General features: G+C 37.3%; 1 protein-coding gene across 3 annotated transcripts in view; it reads left to right on the top strand.

Annotated features, from left to right (window-relative positions):
- ATP8B4 (ATPase phospholipid transporting 8B4 (putative)) overlaps positions 1–17,929 on the top strand; it is a 257,660-nt gene that overhangs the window by 12,026 nt on the left and 227,705 nt on the right. For all 3 annotated transcript variants that reach the window (XM_038009971.2, XM_073012166.1, XM_073012167.1), the window contains one exon: positions 638–700. The gene's annotated coding sequence lies outside the window, so the exon portion shown is untranslated. The remainder of the gene's footprint in view (positions 1–637; positions 701–17,929) is intronic.

Genomic DNA, 17,929 nt, shown 5'->3' with positions numbered 1-17,929 from the left:
GGGTTTTGAATGTTTGAAATCACTTGTTTGCTCCTTCATTTCTCATTCTAAATCTCTAAGAGTTTACAGAATGAAGGAAATTAGACCACATGTAGGGAAAAATGAAATCTAATAATGATATTATTCTGGTTTTAAAAAAATAACTGCCCAGAGAAGACTACATACATGAGAATAAATTGAGGGAAAGTTTTGGATTGCATTTTGTTTCTCTAGAGCCTGGGCAGTAATTTCCTCTTACACATAGCTCTCGAAGTTCAGTTGTGGTTCTCAGCTATGGCTTGTGAAACAGTCACCTATGGCACTTAAATAAAAGGCAGATTCTGAAACCTCACCCCTGAGATATTCTGATTCACAGGATTTGAGATCTGTTTCACTCAATTTTAATGCCAAATTGAGTGGCATATTTGTGCTTACCTTGAGTTGTCTCATATGGCCTTTAAAATACAAATAGATTATTTTTGTACATAATTATTCTTATCTGGCTAGACTAAAGCCTGATAAATTCAATCTTTTGTTCCTTCCTGTGTCAGTGACTTCCTAGTTATCTAGATTTGTCTAGGAAGAAAGTTAAAGGAGGTAAATTTATAGTTATTGTGCATTTTTCAGATACTAATATTGCATACTTCTGTTTTGTTAGGTTGGCCCCCTATTGAGACCTGGTGAAAGATCAGGTAGTTCTACAGTAAAAAGAAATCGCTTGGTAAGTTTTGAGTTCTTCCAATGATGCAAAGTGATGTTTTAAAAATATAATTTTAATTTTTTCATGGAAGTTTAATTTATATACAAAAAGCACACAGGTCTAGGTGTTCAGCTCAATGAACTTTGATGATTATATACACCCATGTAACTACCAAGGGTGTATAAAACAAGATATAGAACATTGATTTCTATCACCCCAGAAAGTTCCCTTGTGCCCCTTTTCATTCATTCTTTCTACACCCATTGTGACTGTCTTTGGATTTCTGTCAGATCAGTTTTACCTACTTTTGAAATGAATATAAATGAAATCATACAGCATGTGTTCTTTTGTATTGCTGCTTTTGCTCAGCATAGGGTTTTTGACATATACCCATACAGTTGCATGTATTAATAGTTTGTTCTTCATTTTAAATCTCAAAGCAGTGTTCCATTGTGTGAACACACCAACATTTAAAACAGAGTTCATATAGTTAGAAATAATTTTGGTCATGATCGCAGAAAACACACTTTGGTTTTTTTGGGTTGAGTAATTTGGTAGAGTAATTAATAATATCATTAACACTTCAGTTTACTGAATCCAATTTCTTTAATATAGCATCCACACCAGAGAGTACTGATTTTCTCTTTTGTCTCTAGTCAGTCAGTGACAGGCTACTGTGTAATTTTTCCTTCAGTGGACATGAGTCCAACCTATTACGGCTGTTTTCTTTATTTTTGACCATAGACTCTTTAGAGACTAAAGGCTGGATTAGAGTTTACATAGTGCTCTGTCCCTCCTTCCAATATCGTCCCTGATAGGTGGTTAACCTACTTCCACAGGTAATTAGAGCATGATACATTTCATTGCCTTGTTAGATACTTATTCATTGCAACATTCAGTCTTATAATGAGCTGAACTCTGTCTCAATGTGGTTCCCACTCATAGGCCATTAGTTATGCCCTCTGGGGCAATATATTCATATTCCCAATGGTAATCAGGAGTCTAGAATTATTGTCACCCATTTTTTTCAAGTAAAATGATTTAATTATATTTAATCTTAATAGTGTAAAGATAAGATTAACTGACTTTAACACAAACAGATTTTCAACAAGACCCAGTGTTGCAAAATTTTGATATGTTCTAACATGATCTAAGATCCAAGTCTCATTCTCTTAAACAGTAATTCATATGTATATGTGTATGTATATATTAATGCATATATGTAAAAGTAGGTACTTTTTGGAAATAAAAACAAGAAAGCAGAAGTCACCATAATCATGCTGCCTAGAGATAAATACTTGAGGTTGCTGTGTTGCACAACTTTACAGGGCTCCAATTATAGTGACCTCTATTAATGTATTTGTATATATTGATCCAGATATATATCCCCAAATGGAATTATCCTGTACATTATTTTGAAACTTCCTCTTTAAACTTAGAATTATAATCAAAGACACCTTTTATGTCTTTAAACATTTCTCAATAACATTATTCTTACTTACATTTCCCCTAACTTTTAATTTTGAAAATGTTGAATGTTACATAATTGAAAGAATGATATGATGAACACCCATAACTTAATTCTACAATTATTACTGTTTTGCCACATTTGCTTCCTTACTGTCTGTCTCTTTTTCTATACAAACACATTCCCTCATGTGTACAAACACACACATGGGGTCTTTTTGTTTTTCAAATTTCAATAGGATTTTGGGGAACAGGTAGTGTTTGGTTACATGAATAAGTTCTTTAGTGGTGATTTCTGAGATTTGGTGCACCCATCACCTGAGCAGCATACACTGTTCCCAATTTGTAGTCTTTTCTCCCTCACTCCCCCTCCCACCCTTTCCTCTAAGTCCCCAAAATCCATTATATCATTCTTATGCCTTTGCGTCCTCATAGCTTAGCTCCCACTTATGGGTGAGAACATACAATGTTTGGTTTTCCATTCCTGAGTTACTTCACTTAGAATAATGGTCTCCAATTCCATCCAGGTTGCTGCAAATGCCATTATTTCGTTCCTTCTTATGGCTGAGTAGTATTCCATGGTGTATATGTGTGTGTGTGTGTGTGTGTGTGTGTGTGTGTGTATATGCCACATTTTCTTTATTTGCTTGTTGATTGATGGGCATTTGGGCTGCTTCCATTTTTTTTGCGATTGTGAATTGTGCTGCTATAAACATGTGTGTGCAAGTATCTTTTTTGTATAATGACTTCTCTTCCTCTGGGTAGATACCCAGGAGTGGGATTGCTGGGTCAATTGGTAGATCTACTTTTAGTTCTTTAAGGAATCTTCACATTGTTTTCCATAATGGTTGCACTAGATTACATTCCTACCAATAGTGTAAAAGTATTTCCTTTTTACCACATCTGCATCAACATTTATTCTTTTTTGATTATGGCCATCCTTGCAGGAGTGAGGTGGTACTGCATTGTGGTTTTGATTTGCGTTTCCCTGATCATTAGTGATGTTGAGCATTTTTCCTATGTTTGTTGACCATTTGTATATCCTCTTTTGAGAATTGTCTATTCATGTTGTTAGCCCACTTTTTGATGGGATCCACTTGTTTTTTTTCTTGCTGATTTGTTTGAGTTCCTTGTAGATTCTGGATATTAGTCTTTTGTTGGATGTATAGATTGTGAAGATTTTTTCTCCTGCATGTGGGTTGTCTGTTTGCTGACTATTTCTTTTGCTGTGCAGAAGCTTTTTAATTTAATTAAGTAACATCTATTTATGTTCGTTTTTGTTGCATTTGCTTTTGGGTTCTTGGTCATGAAATCTTTGCCTAAGCCAATGTCTAGAAGGGTTTTTCTGATGTTATCTTCTAGAATTTTTATAGTTTCAGGTCTTAGATTTAAGTCTTTGATCCATCTTGAGTTGATTTTTGTATAAGGTAAGACATGAGAATCCAGTTTCATTCTTCCACATGTAGCTTGTCAATTATCCCAGCACCATTTGTTAAATTGGGTATCCTTTCCCCCCTTGATGATTTTGTTTGATTTGTCAAAGATCCATTGACTGTAAATATTTAGCTTTATTTCTGGATTCTGTATTCTGTTGCATTGGTCTACATGCCTGTTTTTATACCAGTATTACGCTGTTTTGGTGACTAGGGCCTTATAGTATAGTTTGAAGTTGGGTAATGTAATGCCTCTATATTTGTTCTTTTTACTTAGTCTTGCTTTGGCTATGTGGGCTCTTTTTGATTCCACATGAATTTTAGGATTGTTTTTTCTAGTTCTGTGAAAAATGATGGTGGTATTTTGATGGGAATTTTATTGAATTTGTAGATTGCTTTTGGCAGTATAGTCATTTTCACAATATTGATTCTACCCATCCATGACCATGTGTTTCTGTTTGTTTGTGTCATCTATGATTTCTTTCAGCAGTGTTTTATAGTCTTCCTTGTAGAGGTCTTTCACCTCCTTGGTTAAGTATATTCCTAAGTATCTTTTTTATGACTATGATTAAAGGGTTTGAGTTCTTCATTTGATTCTCAGCTTGGTTGCTGTTGGTGCATAGCAGGGCTACTGATTTGTGTATATTAATTTTGTATCCTGAAACTGCTGAATTCATTTACCATTTCTAGGAGCTTTTTGGAAGAGTCTTTAGGGTTTTCTAGGTGTATGATCATGTCATCAGCAAACAGCAACAGTTTGACTTCCTCTTTACTGATTTGGATGCCCTTTATTTCTTTCTCTTGTCTGATTGCTCTGGCTAGGACTTCCAATACTGTGTTGAATAGAAGTGGTGAAAACGGGCATCCTTGTCTTGTTCCAGTTCTCCAGGGGAATGCTTTCAACTTTTCCCTATTCAGTATAATGTTGGCTGTGGGTTTGTCCATAGATGGCTTTTATTAACTTAAGGTGTGCCCCTTCTATGCTGATTTTGCTGGGGGTTTTAATCATAAAAGATGCTGGATTTTGTCAAATACTTTTTCTGCATCTATTGAGATTATCATGTGATTTTTGTTTTTAATTCTGTTTATGTGGTATATCACATTTATTGACTTGTGTATGTTAAACCATCCCTGGATCCCTGGTATGAAACTCACTTGATCATGGTGGACAATCTTTTTGATATGCTGTTGGATTTGGTTAGCTGGTATTTTGTTGAGGAGTTTTGCATCTATGTTCATAAAGGATATAGTTCTGTAGTTTTTTTTTGTTATGTCCATCCCTGGTTTTGGGATTAGGGTGATACTGGCTTCATAGAATGATTTAGGGAGGATTCTGTCTTTGTCCATCTAGTGGAATAGTGTCAAAAGGATTGGTACCAATTCTTTGAATGTCTGATAGAATTCATTTGTGAATCCACGTAATCCTGGACTTTTTTGTTGTTGGCAACTTTAAAATTACCATTTCAATCTCACTGCTTGTTATTGGTCTGTTCAGAGTTTCTATTTGTTCCTGGTTTAATCTAAGAGGGTTGTATATTTCCAGGAATTTATCCATATCCTCTAGGTTTTCTAGTTTATGGGCGTAAAGGTGTTCATAGTGGCCTTGAATGATCTTTTGTGTTTCTGTGGTATTGGTTGTAATGTCTCCTGTTTCATTTCTAATTGAGCTTACTTGGATCTTCTCTCTTCTTGGTTAATCTCACTAATGGTCTATCAATTTTATTTATCTTTTCAAAGAATCAGCTTTTTGTTTCATTTGTCTTTTTTGTGTGTGTGTTTTTTTTGTTTCAAATTCATTTAGTGTGCTCTGATCTTGGTTATTTCCTTTCTTCTGCTGGGCTTGAGTTTGGTTTGTTCTTGTTTCTGTAGTTTCTTGAGATGTGACTTTAGATCGTCTATTTGTGCTCTTTCAGACTTTTTGATGTAGGCATTTAATACTATGAAGTTTTCTCTTAGCACCGCCTTTGCTGTGTCCCAGAGGTTTTGTTAGGTTGTATCACTATTATTGTTCAGTTTGAAGAATTTTTAAATTTCCATCTTGATTTCATTGTTGACCCAATGATCATTCAGGAGCAGGTTATTTAATTTCCACTTATTTGCATGGTTTTAAGGGTTCCTTTTGGAGTTGATTTCCAATTTATTCCACTGTGGTTTAAGAGAGTACTTGCTATAATTTCAATTTTCTTGAAATTGTTGAGACTTGTTTTGTGGACTTTCATATGGTCTGTCTTGCAGAATGTTCCATGTGCTGATGAATAGAATGCATATTCTGCATTTGTTGGGTAGAACGTTCTGTAAATATCTGTTAAGTCCATGTGTTTTAGGGTATAGTTTAAGTTCGTTTCCTTGTTGACTTTCTGTCTTGATGACCCATCTAGTGCTGTTAGTGGAATATTGAAGTCTCCCACTATTATTGTGTTTCTGTCTATCTTGTTTCTTAGGTCTAGTAGTAATTGTTTTATAAATTTGGGAGCTCCAGTGTTAGGTGCATATATATTTAACATTGTGATAATTTTCTGTTGGACTAGTCCTTTTATCATATAATTTCCCTCTTTGTCTTTTTAAACTGTTATTGCTTTAAGGTTTGTTTTGTCTGTTATGAGAATAGCTACTCCTGCTTGCTTTTGTTGTCTATGTGCATAGAAAATCTTTTTCTACCCCATTTCCTTAAGTTTATCTGAGTCTTTGTGACACACAGGTTGCTGTTGTTTTTGTCAAATGTTGTAGACATCATGACACTTACCCCAAGTGCTTCAGCACACATCCCCTAAGAACATGGACTTTCTCCTGCATACCCACATTATCATCACCATATCCGAGAAATGTAACATTGATAAATAGCATATATCCCATTTTTTACTTTCCTCAGTGGTCCCCAATACATCTCATCTTTTGGAATTGGTTTTAATTTTTGGTACAGTATCCAATCAGTGTTCATAAACTGAATTTGGCTAATTCCTTTATTTTCTTTTTATTATTTTTTAAATTATACTTTAAGTTCTAGGGTACATGTACACAACATGCAGATTTGTTACATATGTATACATGTGCCATGTTGGTGTGCTGCACCCATTAACTCATCATTTACATTAGGTATATCTCCTAATGCTATCCCTCCCCCCTCCCCACAATATAATTTTTCATTATTTTGAATTTTGGGAAAGTCTAGTCTAACCATTTTATTGAATATTCTAGCATGGTTTAATTTCTTCTAAAGTAATTTGGGTTAAACATTTTTGGCACAAATACTATGTACATAACATTTGTTTTTTAATGAACAATTCTTTAATTAGTTAATTGACAGTTTTTTTGATGAGGAATGGAACTTGTTAATCCTTCTGACACAGAACTTCATTTTACAGACAAATAGTAATTGCTACGTAATCAGTCTAAGTTTTGGCTGTGTAACTGTGTCTGCATTCGCTTCCTGACGGTGACTGGCAGAGAAAGCTGAGGCCAGTCACTTCTTGGACTTATTACAATGGCCCATGACCTGCAAGACTGACATGTGATGAAATGATCACCATCATTTGTATCATCATGAGTGGGACTGACACATCTTTAGATGACATTGGTTTCTGTAGATCTGGCAATAGTCTGGAGAGCTTTTTATTTTAACCTAAAACATGCATTCATTTATTTAGTCACTCCACAAACATTTTTGAGTCCTTATAATTTGTGAGGTAGCACCAACCTTGACTTCAAATGGCTTTTTACATTTCAGTAAAATATATGTATTCTCACACAATTTTTAAGTTTTTGGTATCAAGGATAACTTAAAAATAGTTTATTAAGCATCACTGTAAGTGATATATTTGCCTACAAGTGGTATCTTTGCCAGAGGGGCACAGACTGAGATCTTCTAATCAGCCTGGAGTTGTCAGAGGGAAAAATCATGCAGAGATGATATTTTATCTCAGTGAGAAAGTTCATGTCTGCAGCCTTTAATAAAGGTGCACTTACATTTGTATGCTCTTTCACAACATCATTGGGATGCGTAGGACGTTGATGATGTGTTTGAAAATATGACAAGCTAGCCACGGGTCTTGTGGGGAAATAACAACTTTCTCCCAGATATGCTTTATTCTTTATTATCTCCATATTCAGATGTCTTGCATTCTTTAAGATGTAAAAAGTTCCAGCCCCTTGACTCAAATGTTTAAAATATTATTATTACAGTCTATTTTCTGTTTGTTTTTTGAAATTCACTCTTTCCTTATGGCTCGTATGAGATGCCTAAAGACAAATTGTTTTAAAATGTACGTGTGACGTGGTGCAGTGGCTCACACCTGTAATCTCAGCACTTTGGGAGGCTGAGGTGGGATGATCGCGTGAGGTCAGGAGTTTTAGACCACAGTGGCAACACAGTGAGACCCCTGTCTCTACCAAAAATTTAAAAATTAGCCAGGCACGGTGGCACGTGCCTGTAGTTCCAGTTCTTTGGGGGACTGAGGTGGGAGGATCACATGGGCCCAGGAGACTGAGGCTTCAGTGAGCTCTGATCGTGCCACTGCACTCCTGCCTAAGTGACAGACTGGGACCTAGTTTCTAAAAAAAAAAAAAAAAAAAAAAAAAAATTAGAAAAGAAAAAAAATTGTACACGTGCTTTTCCACAAAGCAGTCAGGAAGGATGTTGTTTATGGGTAAAATACCTAATTCAGATCTCATTAGTTTAGAAATATGGGAAGCAAAAGAAGTACATAATTAGAGGCCTTCTTTAAACCAGCTAAGCTGTTCTTTATTCCAAAATGTGGGGGTTATGGAGCCAGACACATTACTGCCTTAGTATGTTTATGGGGTGTAGGGTAGGATGAATCAGACCAGGGCCGTGTGTGTCTTCTGTGGGCCCAGGCACTTTTGCCTTTGTGGGTCCCTTCCTCCATAAAAACATATTAAAAATTATTTTTGATGAATATGTCAGTATAAAGACAAATACAATCCAGGCTAGATTCATTATTATGCATCCATTACTATTATATTCATTTTTCCTCTGGTTTTAAAATAAAGGAAAATTGAGACAGTTTTGTGGGCTCTTGAAAATATCATGGGCCCTAAGCACTCTGCCTACTATGCCTCCTGGATAAGTCAGCCCTGAATCAGATACACATATTGGGCTGAAGTAGCCTTCCAGAGAGCAACTCTGTATATCTTGGGGAGAAGAGAGACAGTTTCTTATGCTTATTTTTGTGAACCTACATATAGAAAGTAGTTAAATATGCTTTTATTGGCAGTGGTGCTTTCAAGTTATTATTGCCACTACAAGTTTAAAAACCATGTGGTAGACAGGGCTTGGTGGCTCATGCCTGATATTCTAGTGCTTTGGGAGGCTGAGGTGGGAGGATCACTTGAGGCCAGGAGTTGGAGGCCAGCCTGGGCCACATAGCAACACCCTGTCTCTACAAAAAAATTAAAAATTAGCTAGGCATGGTGGCATGGTTCTGTACTACTCGGGAGACTGAGGTAGGAGGATAGTTGAGCCCAGGAGGTCGAGGTTACAGTAAGCTATGATTGTGCCATTGTACTCCAGCCTGTGTGACAGAGTGAGACCCTATCTAAAAAAAAAAAAAAATCACCTGACAATACAGAACTGTATGGTACTCGTATATTTTCATGACACAACCAAAATCTTTAATTTTTTCTTGCCAACTTGTACATACTGTTTGAGTTTAGGTGACTGTGACATAACAGATCAGTAGCATAAGAATTTACTGGGTTTGGCCAGAGTGGGTATTATGGGTTTACAAGGCTCTGTTAATTTTCTGTAATTGTCCTTTGTGAACGCAGTTGATGCATGACAGAAACAACATGAGTCAGAAGTGATGGGAGTGAACCTGGTTCTACTTACCAGGCGTTGGTATTCAATCCTCTGAGCCTCAATTTTCACATTTGTAAAATTGGGACTAATGTTTACCTCTGAAGGTTACTGTGAATATGAACATAAAATGAAATACTATATGTGAAGTAATCATAAATTATAAAAGCACTATGTAAATGTTAGACAGTACTGATTTCATAGATATATGATACAGTTCATTGATTTCCATGTTTTTCTCCTGAAAACTCCTAATTTCTAAGTTTTACTAAAACAGTTTTGTCCAGTTTTATGGCTGACATGAGCATTATATATACAGGTGGGTTTCCTATTTACTGAGGTCACTTGTATGGGACTCTGATTTCCAAGAGGATACCCTGGAAGCCTCTTCTGTACCCTCTGGGACTCTTTCAAAAGGGTTGTTTACTTATGGTGACTCTCTAGAGGCCTGCCAGTGCAGTGCAAATGACAGTGGTCAGTTGCTTTGGTTGAAGTTTATATACCTGCTTCTCAGGCATTTACAACGACTTCTCTTACAATAAATTATCACGTCTGTTTAACAAACCAACAGGCTGTAATAGGACCTAGGGGTCATGAAGGTTCAATGCTAACAGCATTTTGGAATGTATTATTTTTGGTCTACAGTTGGGGAATAAAGTGTGTATTTTTTTTTATATATATAATTAGATTACATAATACCATAAACATTGCTTTGAGCATATATTATTTATCAGGTAATATGCTTTTCCTTTGATAGAAGGTGATAAAAAAGATGAATAAGACATGGAACCTACCCTTATAGGTACCTTATCAATGCATATAAAAGTATTTTTATTTGTATTAATTTATATGTTTAAAGAGTGTTATTTCTCATTGGATTTATCTCTTACAGAACAATAAATCCAAAAGCTGTTTTCTCAAGTAGATTTTCAGTTACATTTGTGAAGGAATTAGTTTTTGTTTGAACTTGCATTTCCTCTACCATAATAATTTATTTTGAATTGCATCATGTTTTTAAAAGTCATCTATTTTCTTAGTTTGATTGAATGAGGCTGTTGAAATGAAGTACCACATGGTGCTGGCCAGCTGGTCAGCTGGCTTCACAAAAGCCCTCTCATAACTTTGGGGTTCTATTTCCTAATGAGTTCTCTTCTGTGTTTTAATAACTTTTTGGTGTCCAGAGAGAAAGGGCATGGGAAATTATCTTTGGTTCCACTAGAGATGAGAGAGAAACACCTAATCTCTTCCATTTCAGTATACAAAAATTCTGTGCAAAAACATGATTGAAATTGTTGTAGAGACTGAATCCTTGCTGCTTGTTATAAATATTGCAGGGCATAAGCCTTCCATTTGTAGGTTCATCAACTTTTATGATTGGGAGCGATGGGAGGCAGTATTGCAGTCCTTAGTCCTAGGTATGGTCTAGAATTTATCCTGTATTTAAGTCACTTTGGAATAGAAGTTTTTTTCTCAGACAGGATACACTATATATTTTTAAGTCTTGCCCCATAGTTATAGTGCAGAGATATAATTAGAAGTACAGATAAGAGATGTCTTCTGCCTTTCAAACACTTTCCAAGTTTGTGTACTGCTCTAACTTTATTCACATAGAACAGTCTGTTTTATTACTCAGGATATGGGCTAGATTAGGATGCTGTAACAAACCACCTGGCACAGAGGACTTCCTAAAGAGAAGCCCCAGGGACTGTTCCTCCCCACCACCCTTCCCTCACCTCTCTGTGGAATTGGGGGAGAGTGGCTATTCTCTCCACGAAAAATCTTTTTTTCTTGGGTTTCATGACCTTCGTGCAGATTCTTCTTGCTTCTCAGTCTGCTCTGCCTCTGTCTCCTTCATTGCACCCTCGTGGTAGAATTTCCCCTGGTTCAGTCTTCTGTATTTTTCTCTCTGTTCATTTTGTTCCTCAGAGAACTCCTCCTCTGTCTTGGCTTCTGTTCATCTCTATGGAGATGACTCTTAAAACTATGGTGTTTATTGTGAAATCTTTCCTAAACATTATATGTTAATTCCAACTGTTGCTGATTTTGATTTAATAGTTTTATCAATATAGCTTTAGATTGCATAGAATGAGAAAACCTGGGAATTAGAAGAAACTTCAAAGTCAGTTTATCCAGCTTTATTTCTACTTTGATAATCTGTTTCTAGAGTGCTGATGAGTATTTTCCACGAATATTGCTCTAACAAGTAGCTCAGACATCTAATTTGGGAGCTGTCTAATTCTCTTTCTTTTTCTTTTTCTTTTTTTTAGAAACAGGGTCTCACTCTGTCACCCAGGCTGGAGTGCAGTGGTGATCATAGCTCACTACAGCCTCAAACTCCTGGGCTCAAATGATCCTCCCACTTCAGCCTCCCAAGTAGCTAGGTCTACAAGTGTGCCACCACACTTGGCTAGTTTTTAATTTTTTTGTAAAGACAGGGTCTCACTATGTTATTTAGGTTTGTCTTGAAGGCCTGGCCTTAAGTAATCTTTTGGCCTGGGCCTCCTAAAGTGTTAGGATTACAGGCCTGAGCTACTGCGCTCAACCTCATTCTCTGTTTTGACAGTAAATTCAACCATATGTCAACAGAATTTCAGATCCTTGTAAAGTTTACTTTCTGGTCTGAATTTTGGAATAACACAGAGTATTTGTTCTTCCATCTACCTTAAAAATAATCAAATATTTGAAGATCTCTCTCATTTTTCCACATGCTCTCTTTCTTTTGCTAATATTCTTTCTCTCTTTCAGTCTCTGATTTTTTGGGTAGACACCTGCAAGTTTTCTCTAATATATGATGACATGGTTCATAGTTTTTAGACTCTCAGTATGTTACCTATAATATGAACTTCACCAGGGAGGGGCTGCTGTCTTTCTCATTTTTGACCCTGCAACATGTAGTATGGTGTGTGTCACTTTGTTCTAGAACCTGGACATCTGTTGAGTAGATGTTTGAATGAACACATCATGATCACAAAACTTTTTGATGCTCTTGGCTTCTCCAGTGGCTTCTGCATTGCCTACAACTGGGTTCGATTGAACCCAGTTCTCAAGATGCAGTCTGACTTAACTTGGAATGGAGTGGTACAAGATTCTGCTGATCCGGAATTTGGTTTCTGCTAAGATTATATTAATAGCTTTTGGGAATTTGTACTTATGGCTCACTGAGCTCGCAGTGAAGGCAGAAAAACCATGAAAGGGTCTTGAGTCAGGTGTTATGTTTCTGTATTTATTAAGTTGATGTAGAGTCATTGAATTAGTCAGGATTCTCTAGTAAAACAGAATATATATGTGTGTATGTATGTGTGTGTATATATATACACATACACAAATATATACAAATATATGTGTATATATGTCTATGTATGTGTCCAAATATATACATATATGGATATGTGTATGTATTTATATATATTCATATATATTGTATATATAAATACTATATGGATTTGCCTCATATGATTATTGATGCTGAAAAGTCCTGATTTGCAGTTGGCAAACTGGAGACCCAGGAGAGCTAGTGGCATGATTTCAGTCCAAATACCAGCAGGCTTGAGACCCAGGAAGAGCCAATGTTTTAGTTTGAGTCTGAAGGCAAAAAAAAAACTGATGTCCCAGCTCAAAGGCAAGAGGAGTTCCTTCTACTCAGCTTTTTGTTCTAATCAGCCCTTGAGCTGATTGGATGAATCCCACACACATTAGGGATGGTGATCTGCTTTTTGCTGCCTGCTGATTAAAATGTTGATCTCATCCAGAAAGACCCTCACAGACACACCAGAACTATGCTTGACTAAATATCTGAGCACCCTGTGGCCAAGTCAAGTTGACACACAAAATTCACCCTCACAGACATACTTTAGTTTATCAAGATGTTTTTGAATTTGTGTATTTCTCCTTTTGGTTTGTCAGGTTTTTCTTTATATATTTTGAGGCTATGTTATTGGATGCATACAAATTTAGAGTTGTTGTATAGTCCTGGAAGATCAATCTTTTGTTACTATGGGATGACTCTATCTCTAGCAGTGCTTGTTGTATTAAAGTTTAATTTATCTGATATGAATTTAAAGAAATAAAAGGCCCTCAACCTGCATCGAGTTCACATTCTGGGGGCGGGGTGGTGCGGGAGGGGGAGCGGCGCAGGGCAGAAAGACAATCAACAAAATAAATGAATAAATAATCTTCTACATTGGGTGGGAGTGTGCTGCAGTTTCAAAAAGGATAAGCATGGAAGGCTGAATTGAGAAGACATATTTGATAGCAGATTTGAAAGAAGTGAGGCGGCAGCCATGTAGATATTTGAGAGATAAGCATGCCAGGCAGAGGGAACAGCAAGTGCAAAGGCCCTGAGACGAGAATGGACCTGGTGTGGTCAGGGAACAAGAGACCACTGAGACTGGAGTTGAATGAAGATGGGGGACAGTGGTTGTCAGGGCTGGATCCAGGTTTTTTTTTTTTTTTTTTTTTTTTTAAAGATAGAGTCTCACTCTGTCACCCAGGCTGGAGTGTAGGGATGCAATCTCGGCTGATTGCAACTTCTGCCTCCTGGGTTCAAGCAATTCTTCTGTCTCAGCCTCCTGAGTAGCTGGGACTACAGATGCCCACCACCACGCCTAGCAAACTGTATTTTTAGTAGAGATGGGGTTTCGCCATGTTGGTCAGCGTGGTCTCAAACTCCTGATCTCAGGTGATCCACCTGCCTCGGCCTCCTAAAGTGCTGGGATTATAGGTGTGAGCCACCGCACCCAGCCTGGATCTAGGTTTTTTGAAGCCTTAAGCTAATACAAAATACAAATTCAGGTATAATAAAAAATATTTATTTAGAGTGAGAAAATCTCTATAAGTTATAATTTTGAAAATATGAAAAATACCCCAAACATCCCAAAATTCAGAAAAATAACACAATAGCTTCATTTTGCTGAATGTGCCTTTATATATGTTTTCTTTCTTTATTTTTGGCCTCTTATTTTTGATTGCCTCTCATATAACAATTATTTTGTTACAAAATTTTCTAAAGAGAGACTTAGATAATACAATTTTCCCTTTGGTATAGTTAATTAACATTAATTTAAGAATTATGATAGCTTAGAAAAAATTTTCAGCTTTGTGACTTCACAATGTCACATAAACATTTAGAGTGGTCAACCTTGGAAAAACTTTCACCAAGTTTCTTTCACATATGAACTGTTACAGATATACTTGCCATAAGTAGTGCTGCTATAAGTAGGTTTATGCTGTATAGGCACAGGAATTCTAATGCATTTTATTCTGTGAAATCCACATGAAAAAAGAAAAATATGTTTATTATACTTACTAAGTATAATAAGCATATCATGTCACACATTAAGTATTCATCAACTCCTAGTCAAAACAGAATTTATCACCTCTCAAGAATTTGAGGAGTATATATGTAATATATAATATATACATTTTATATTTAATTATATTAATATATTAAATATTACATATTTAATATGTAATACATACATTATATATAATATATAAATGAAATACGTAATAAAAATGTTTTACATATGGATACGTACATATCCGTATCCATATACTTGATACTCCTCATATTCCTGATAGGAGGTAAATTCTGTTTTAACTAGGAGTTGATGAATATTAAATCTTACACATACAATTTTACACATCTGATGATTGGGAGAATTCTGCATAGGCTAACTTCTAGCTCTATATTTCAAACCTGCAGTCTCTTCCACAGTTCACACACTTCTAGTGCCAGTTGCTGTAGGATGTGATCATGTTGCCATGTGACCTCGGGCCCTGCATTCTTATGTTATGGCACTGCGTGGATCTGCATTCCTGACCACCAATAGCTTAACTCTATGTTGAAGTAACTGTGAATCACATAGATAGACTCCAGGAAACACAGACTCATGTAGTTGTAACCTGTTTGCTCCTTATCTGGATCCCAGCAGCGCCATCTGATATGAGGCAAAGTGCGATGGAAGGAACGTTAAAGTGGAGGAGATGAGGGTCTTCGCCCCCTGTGGCTAAAATATTTGACTTTTATAAACTAAGAAAAAAGGACTATGCAAACACATTTCTAGTGCTACTCCTCGGGATGAAATGTGCAAGTGAGGTGGGCTGAGGCTTGTTTAGCTTCATGGTAAGTCGCCCTCTGGTGGTGATGTGAGGCCAGGGAGGTAGTGGGGTGGATGTGTAAAGATTAGGCAGGACCGTGAAGGCCTTGGTCACAACTGGCTTCTGTGTCTTTAGATGAAGAGCTAGTGGATGGCCTTGAGTAGGAGAGAGAGATAAGACTTGCAGTAGGCAAAATAATACCCCTTGCTCCAGTGGCGTCCCAGAACCTGTGAATACTTTACCATATATGGCAAAAGGAACTTTGTGGATGTGCTTAAGTGAAGGGATCTTGAGGGTGGTAAGAATATCCTGAATAATGGAGGTAGGTGCAGTGTAACTGCAGGGGTCCTTATCAGAGGGAGGCAGGAGGGTCAAGGTCAGAGAAGGAGATGTGACAATGAAAGCAGAGGTCGGACTGCTGTGGGCCATGAGCCAAGGGATGTGGGCAGCTTTTAGAAGCTGGAAAGTCAAGAAATAGATTCTTCCCTAGGGCCTCTAGAAGAAACTCAGCCCTGCTGACACCTTAATTTTAGCCCTGTAAGACCTTTTTCAGACTGCTGACTTTCAGAACTGTAAGATAATGTTTATATTGTCTTATACCACTAAATTCATGGTAATTTGTTAGAGCAGCAATGGAAAACTGGTAAAATTCTGACAGGAGCATTCTGGCTGCTCGTTGAGAATAGATGGTAGGGGGAAGGGGCAGAAGACCAGAGGGGAGGCTGTTGCAGTATCCTGGGCAGAGGGGATGGTGGCTTGGACCAGGGTGTGTGCAGAGGAAGCCTGAGAAATGGCCGGTTCTGAGCATTTACCAGAATCTGAGCATTTACCAGAATTCTTTTCTGCCTCAAATCCTGGCCCCCTTGTGTCTCTTTTTAAAGCCTTATTACCTGATTGTGTCATGAATAGATAAATAAAGTGAAGCTCCTATTTTTTTGTTGGTCTTTTCACACTTGGAGTGATATTAGAAGGAACAGCTGAAATGAGACTGTGGTGATGTCCTCTTTTAGTGTCCATATTTTTTACCCCATCTCAGGTGGCAGACCGTCTCCACCAAACTGCTTTTCATTACATCACTGTGGTGCAGTTTGGATCAGGTGCCTGGCAAAATAACCCTGCACACCGCATGGTTTGTCTATGGCTACGTAAGCTCCTTTCAGAGCTGCCTGGGACAGGCAGGGATGCTTTTTGGCCACCCGTCTGGATATGATGTTCCTTTTCTCCAGTTGCTGTGGCTCTCTGGCCTCTCTTCTACATCCTTGCTATGCACATATCTGTGGGCATGAAAACACTTTGAAGGCAATCACTGTCTTATTTGTCTTTGTTTTGTCTTTGCTGACTAGCTATTCTAGCTAGATGAGCAGCTCTACTAGCCTTGCTCAAAGGAGCTCAATAAATATTTTCAGGATAACTCACTTTCCCTTGGCTCTAGTAAATTTTATTTGCCATATGGATTCAGGGAGCTGAGATGCAGAAACCAATATGTATTAAAGAAACTCGGTTTATAGCCTCATGCATCTTAAAATGACAAACACGAATTGAAAGCTTCCTGTGCGACCCCTTAGGTATCAAGCAGAGAAGTGTTCTCTTCAGAGCTCCTTCTTGCCTGTCTTTCTTTTATGCCTGGAGTTATTTCTTCTCATTTTATGACAGGAGGCTTTCTTGGCCAACCCTTAGGTGGCCAGCCTGTGTTTTACAAAGGAAAACAGCCTGTGTTTCACAGAGCCTTCTAGCTTCTAGGCTCTTATCATCTTTGGGACAGATGCTGATTTTTTTTTTTTTTTCTCTTTGAGTAGAGATGATACAGAAAGAAGGAAATGACTATTTCCCATCTTTAGAGAAAGCATTCTGTTATTGGTTCCGTCCATAAAAATACATTTTTTTTTTTGCTATAGATAATCAAATTGTAAAAGAATATAGATAGAGAATAACAGATCAGAACAGGCACATATAAAAAAAGTTTCAAAGAAAGCAGTCAGTTTTGAACAGAAGTATTCTCAGCGAACTGCCCAAAGTCTTCAAGGAGAGAGGAAACACGCCCTACAGGAAGGCCTTCCCGGTGCAGCAGAAACCAACCCTGGACATGATGAAGCGTAGGAAGTGTCTGGGCCATGAGGTTGTTTGGGATGGGGTATATGATTTGATGTACATCTGGAGTATTGCATTTGATGAGAGGCTCTTACCCCTATCTTTGACCTTTGGACCAAGGCACAAACCAAATTGCAGTGTCCCAGTCATCTATGCACAGTACCACCACCATCTCCTTATATCCAGAATCTCCTCCGAGCTTCTTTTATAAGGGACACAGTTCTGTGTTTGCATTCTGACTCTACTGCATAATCTTGCAAGGACTCTGTTTCTTCCCCTGTAAAGTAGGGCTGGTAACAGCATGTACCTAATGGGATTGTTCTGAGGATTAATAAACTAATGTGTGTGAAA

This window comes from Chlorocebus sabaeus, chromosome 26 (genome assembly GCF_047675955.1).
Source record: "Chlorocebus sabaeus isolate Y175 chromosome 26, mChlSab1.0.hap1, whole genome shotgun sequence".
In the NCBI taxonomy this organism is placed as follows: domain Eukaryota; kingdom Metazoa; phylum Chordata; class Mammalia; order Primates; family Cercopithecidae; genus Chlorocebus; species Chlorocebus sabaeus.
The sequence above is the reverse complement of the archived record's forward strand: the minus strand, read 5'-3'. Positions and strand labels throughout refer to the sequence as shown.